Source organism: Asterias rubens, chromosome 20 (assembly GCF_902459465.1).
Source record: "Asterias rubens chromosome 20, eAstRub1.3, whole genome shotgun sequence".
Taxonomy (NCBI): Eukaryota; Metazoa; Echinodermata; class Asteroidea; order Forcipulatida; family Asteriidae; genus Asterias; species Asterias rubens.
The window spans coordinates 10,904,830-10,911,905 of record NC_047081.1 but is presented as its reverse complement, the minus strand read 5'-3'; positions in this window follow the sequence as shown (position 1 = coordinate 10,911,905).

Here is a 7,076-nt window from a genome sequence, read left to right as displayed (position 1 = left end):
CTACTTCTCTAGTGCTTTGGATGCTGTTTTCCAAAGCTCCATGGAATCTACAACCCCAGGGGATACCAAACGCTAGAAATGACATCATTTCAACATACCTTTGAATTGATATCCGAGTTTCAGACTTTTTCGTTAGTAATGACTCTCACCCCTGTGTTTAGGATGTTTCATTTTATATCCCTTTTTGTTATAATTATTTGTATTATTTTTTATTTATTGATATCTAACAGCGGATAGCCGCCACTTACAGGAATCGTTAAAGGAACATTACAGAATTGGCTTTTGCTAACAAAACAGTTGCTGGCAGTGTAATCACTTCATGTAATCCACCATGTACATAAACAGACAAACCTGTAGAAGTTTGAGATCGATCGGCCATCTGGGTCACGAGAGAATAGTGAAAAACCGATTACAAATTTTGCATTGCATCGATGCCAAAAACTCCAAACGCGAAATTAGATTATTTATTACTCATCAAATATGACATTTCAGACAGAAATAATTCAAGGGATGTTTTTCTACTATCGTCATCATCAGACCGTGTAAGTTTTATGTAAATCTGTGATCTTCACGATTTTTGTTTCTCACCAATTCTGTAACGTTCCTTTAATAAACTATTCATTCATTCCTTTAATAAACTATTCATTCATTTATTCTAGCCAAGGATTCTCAAAAAAGCTAAACTTAATCACTTTACTTGCCAAGAACCCAATGGAGAGAAGATAGGGAAGGATGTTGCAGTTTTAAATGTGGGAGGAAAACCCCAGAGAATTATTTCAGGGAAAACCCTCGCAGTCGAGTAGGGACTGAAACCCAATCAACAGAGTGCCCTGGTGGGATTCGAACCAGGGTCCTAGAGGTGGAAGGCGAGGCAAGATACCAAGAATGTTGAAATTGTTGTTTATTTGTTTATGTTCACATTGTTGTAAAAAAAAAAAAATAAAGTTTAAAAGAAAGGGTATTGTCGTTTCTGTTTGTCGCAAGTTATTGGAGACGATGGCGGTGTATGGCCAAGCGGTCTACAAGCGGCTCGCGTGCCAACTCTTGAAAGCACTCCTCGATGTCATAAACAACATCTCGTACTTCAAGATCCCGGCGACAGAATGAGTCTCCCTGGTGGTGCTGATACTAAGGATGAGACATTTCAGACTTTTATCTGAACTTAGACTTTTTAAAGCCTGCTTGGTGGACAAAAGTGCTGTATTTGTCTCTGTATAAATTAAGTCGTGTTCTTTGAGTTTTCTCTAGCACCAAGGATACTGTTACAAGAAGCTCCTTTGAGTCTATAAGGGATAATTTCATCATTTCAATGTTCCTCCTAAGATCTGGATCCCAGTTTGAGACTTTTTGTCAGCAGTGACTCGCACCCATCTCAGAGACCACTTGGAAGACTCTTAACTGGTTGCGCACAAGAGTCAGAAGGTGCAAAGCACAACAGTGTGCATTCTCGCAAGTAGAGACATAATTATTTTATGAAAACCAGATTGTATAGTTTGCGTACACACGCATAGTGCTCAATTGGAGTCACTTAAAGTGTTGATGCAATGGCACCAAACCACGTGGGAAATCATACACTTGAACTTCAAGTTGAAGTTGAAGAAGAAAAAAACATTAAACGTAAATCATCGCGGCCTGTGATGGATCTATTCCAAGGTCAACTGAAAGGTCAAGTTGAAGGTTGAAATCTTTTACTACAGGGACATATTATTCAAGCTGGTGATTTAGTCCCTAAACCTTTTTATTACCCGTTTATTGTTTTGCTTCATGGAGATCTTTTGTCCCTGTTCGTGTGTTCTTCTTTTCTTGTACTTATTTTGTTCTGCTGTTTTCCCGTGTTATGATGGGGTCATGTCACACGTGGCGTCTTACAGTTGAAAGCTCAAGGCAATCTCCAGGAAAGAGAACAATAGTATTTGTTGTACACAGTTTAGGGGAATATCCGTAAGACCACAGGGCTTGCAGCTCAAGAATGTTTACTCAACTAAGATTGTTTTTACAAGACCATAATCATAATGAGAAAAAATGTTCTGAATCAGGCAGTTTAGAAAAGACCTTTCTCCGTTGTTTGTTAAGCATGCGTTTAAAGAAGTTGCGAGACAATAATGAAGGAAAAACGCCATTGTCACACGAAGTTGTATATTTGGCAATATTACCAAACATGTCCAGCAATGAATTTCACAAAGAGTTAAGACTGAGTTAAGTTGAACGAAATGCCGACTATGATGTTTATGTCATGTACCGGTACTTTGAACTGATAATGTTGTCATGGGAACGGCGTCCGTGTACACAACTGAGGGCGTTGTCCGTTTTCGTTGAAAAAGTTTATGTTTGTGTTTGTCACAATGTGGTGCGTGTTGACGACTTGTTGATTGTTGTTATTTAGGTGAAAGTTTATCCCACATTTTTGGTGTGGGAATTTATAATGTTTACATGAAATAATGATTAATAGGACATCTCAAGGTGAAAAACTTATGCAAACTCTGATGCTCTTGTATCTTTACCTTATAAAAACTGTTGAGAACGGAGAGGGCTTTGTCATTTTTCGGTGAAATTGTTGCGTGTTTGTGGTGCGTGCATTGCTTGTTTATTGTTGGTGAAAGTTAACGCCATACCTTTCTTTGTATATTATACAGTCTGATATTAGAGAAGGTATAGCGTTTACCTGAGTTAATGATTCACCCTTGAACATTTCAAGGTGACATTCTCCGGTTATTGGTTTAATGCTCTTGTATTTTCATGAAATTCTGAAACATCTGAGTCAGAAAATGACGGTCAGTATTTCCATAGAACTTGACCGCCAAATAAAAGTAGTTTTACGTTCACTGAACTTAGTTAAGTTTTAGGACTAAAATACCACACCAATTAAAATATTTTATGATCAAGACGTAACCTAGACTAGATTCAAGTCCCATTCTCGTGTGAGAGCTAAGTACATCACGACAATTTACTATGAAACAACCCGTAGCATACAGTCCAGTGCGCGGGTATGGCACGGGATTGGGACTTGAGTCAAGTCTAGACATAACCCAACCTTAAAGGCAGTGTGCACTTTTCGGTATCTACCCTACAAGCTAATGACTACAGAAACTTACTTGGAAGGAACACTGGGGAGCTGTTAGTATCTTTATCAAACTTTGAAGTGATGTAGTTTTAGAGAAAGAGGTCACCCACAATTAACTTGGAATCTGAGTGGCCTATTTTCTGGCAACTTCAATGACCAGTTATTTGTATGCACAATAGGGGATACAACAAGTAAGGAGTGGTCTTTGATTATTAACAGAAGTATACCCTGCCATTAACCTCTTAATTTACATGTTTTAATATCGAAAATTAGATGGAATAATTTTCGCGTTTCCGTTCTGCGTAGGCTATAAACATATCTCTTTATGTATCTTTCCAACATTGTTATAAAGTTCCTCGTCGTTTGAAAATTCCCCCACTTGCTCTTTGCTTCTCACATTGCCTACAATACCCCGCACTTCACCTTATTCTCCCTGCCAATCACACACACACAAGCACTCAATAGTCAACTTGACTTGACAATGCATTCATTCGGAATAAACCGCGCGGTTTGATTGGCGGTAAACTGGAACGCAATGTGCGTTCCAGTTTCGCGAAGAGCCAAGAATGATCTTAAAGTTGGGGCTTCGTTTGTGTAAGTTTCATATGATTGCAGTGCCTATAATTGTTTAGAAAACATGTCGGCGTTATACTAAATTGCCTCGTGAGAAATGACTATTACCCTACAAATCACTCTGGTAATTTTAGCAACATATCTTGATGGCTCTTGTAATCAAATTGCGGACTCAGCTACCCAAGTACGTGCGGAAATACACCGTTCATCCGCCCTCGTCCAGTCGGTTCGTGGCACGGCCCGCACGTCGACCTCTCCCCCCTCTCTCGTTGTAGTGTTTCGAACACCATGAACCACGTCCTGAAATCCGGCACTAAGGTACAATGAATCACCAGACACAAAATAAGTCAGAAATAGAGATCAAATTTAAGAACATCAAGACTGTGGGTTAGATTCCGCTTTTCTTGGTATAGGGCCTAGACGTGTGTGGGTTGTAATTCGTTAAAAATAGGAAATGTGTAATAATTCTTTTAGCAAAATAGCAGCCAAAAACACTAAAATATTTGGAGACTGATTTCGTAGGTCTACAGTTATTTTAAGTCAATGAGAGGATGATAATTTAACTTGGCCGTGTATACGGCCACCAATTATTTTGTTTTTATCCCATACAGAATTTTACAAAAACAATTGTCTTTCATACTGATGAGAGTGGTCGCTACGCAGGTTTGACGACTCGTATTGATGTGAAAATTAATGTGAAATTTTGTTCGGTTAGGCCTACTTCATTGTTGCGTCTCTTATTGCTTGAGGGCGCCCCACTCTTACTTTATACTGTTGTTGGAGAACTCCACGCACGCCGAAAAGTGAGAACTTTTTTTCGGCGCCAAATTATTCAAACTTGGTTTTTGAGCCAAATTATTCAAACTTGTTTTTTTTTAGCCAAATTATTCAAACTTGGTTTTTGATACCTCTCCATTGGTTTTCTACATCAAATCTAAGCAAAGGGCGTCCTCAGCGGTGGACGGGCAGACACGTTTACATCCAAACACAAAAAGATACAGCTCTGTGTTGCAGTGTGGACATTAATTTGTTCTGTACACTAATTAAGTAAAATCCTCTTCTTAAGATCTACAATACTGAGAACGCCAACGCAAATACATAGACTTGAAATCAAGTTTTCATATTTTACAAAATATAATTTCTGGTAACTGCCCTCTCACCCCACGACACATAAGTCATGTGTATAATAACCCTCATGAAATATATTCGGGCACGCTTTTCTCATCAGAGGGGAAAACTGGTAAAAACAGACTTGGTTCAAGTCTAAAATAAAATAAAAAACGGTTCCCGCTTGCCTCCAGAGGAAATTCGTTTTGCGTGGTTTATAAAAAAAGAGAGAAGAAAACTTCTTCGGGATGCTTCGGGATGAACATCCGTTCGGTCATTGAACGTTTGGTCCCAGTCGCCCCTGTAACACACAGTTATGGGTGGGGCTTGGTATGCGGGGATGACGGAAGTGTGATGATATTCCCGTTAGAGTCAACGTGTGGTTCGGTGGGAACGATCCCGTGGGTTGGTCATCTTAGGGATAGTAACGGCCAACAATGTAATTCAGGGTGTCCCCCCCCACACTTTTTTGTTGTTGGGGGGGGGGGTATGTTTTTGTGTAATTCAATTTAAAAGACTCACCTTTTTTATTGAGTCGTGTACTGATTGTGATTAGTTATTGTTTAACATCTGACTGGATTAGTTTCTTAATTAATATTATTGTAATAATAATTTTTAATTATTCTTTTAAAGGATTACTTTTCACAATCGGCCGTTCGAAGAAACGTTGTTAGCGTATTTTTTTTTTTTATAATTTTAATGTTCTATATACTTTTGTTCTATATACTTTTGCTTATTTTTCAACTAGACGAACTGCGAGGGGAAAAAAACAAATCAAAGACTTATTTAAAAAAGTCCCAAAGGAAGAAGCCCCCAATTGAAAACTTGGATCATCAAATCAGTTACTTCTCGACCCCATTATGAGCCAACCAAGGAGGCAAACATGTGCCAACCAACCCACAGCATCCCCCTACCGGAGTTACTTTGATATTAACGCCAAACAATAAACAAACCAAAAACCACTTGACTTAAGGCTACGCACCGCGCCACCAGAAAGTCTACCCATAGTTATGAAACTTTCTCCAAATTTCACCGAAAACATCCATGTACACCGGTTAAAGTCTGTGTTTACTTTCCCCGAGCGATGTTCAACATCCCTACCCCCAATCATACGTTCCCTTACTCTGGCCGCTAAAGCTTCCGCCGGGCCCTCAGAGGCGCCCCTCCAACTACCCACAAAAAAGGAACGCAAGCCGAAGAAAGCCGAAGAAAAAGTGCGAGGCACTTCCTTTCTCCAGCGGATTAGAAGTCCACAAACAAACGATGTTTCGCGGCGGTTCGTGTGTTCTGACATTCAACCCGACAATGTTATAATTATAGAAGACTGTGTTTATTTTCGGGTGAGAAAATATCGTGTAATACGATTTGTTATTTATAAGTGAGCGACGATTGAGACGCACTGATGTTGAGGGGACTAAAATAAAAACACTCATGCGCCGATGTAAATCTCCCTTGTCCGGGAAACAATCTTGGCTAAAAAGGACCATATTCCGGGGTCTATCCAAAATACCTCAAATTTGAAGTCAACAGGTAACAATTAGAAAGAATTTCTCCCTAAATTTGAATTGAATGCGAGACCTCAGCTGCTGAGGTCTCGAATTCAAGGCATCTGAAAGCCCACAACCTTTGCGACAAGGGTGTTTTTTCTTCCAATGTTATCTCCAAACTTCGACGACCAATTGAGTTCAAAATAATGTTCACAGGTTTTTTATTTTATGCATTATGTTGAGATACATCAAGACTGGTCTTTGACAAATAACCGAAGGTGTCCAGTGTCTTTAAGCTCTTTTTTTCTCCCTATTTAAGTGTGATGCACCCGTAATATGGTCATGGCAAGTAATTTGTTCTGCTATACGACATTAGGCCCTCCTGTATACAACAGACAAACCTTTCTTAATTTAATAGTCTTTATGAAGTTGGCAAAGGTCGAGAGAAACATCAACTTCCCAGGCACCTCTATACTTTTATTGTATAACTTGAGATACTGTGAAGTTCAGAGGTCAATGAAAACAAAGGGTGGTTCTATTGTTTCAGCTTGAGTGATATCAAATCATTGATAGCTTTATGGTATTTAATACGTGCCGAACCACGGGGGGGGGGGGGACTGGGTCAGAAAGACTAGACGTTGCTCATGGAGTTTATACAACCATTCAAATGTGCGCCGAGCCACGAGTCGCTGTTATTACTTTTACCAACCGGTGCGCTTGTGACCAATTATTTCATTATGCATTACAAAGCGCACACATTTGTGCAGCAAGGGTGATTTTTGTTTCATTATTCTCTTGCAACTTCGATGACCAATGAGTCCAGATTGTTTGATTTTATGCATATGTTG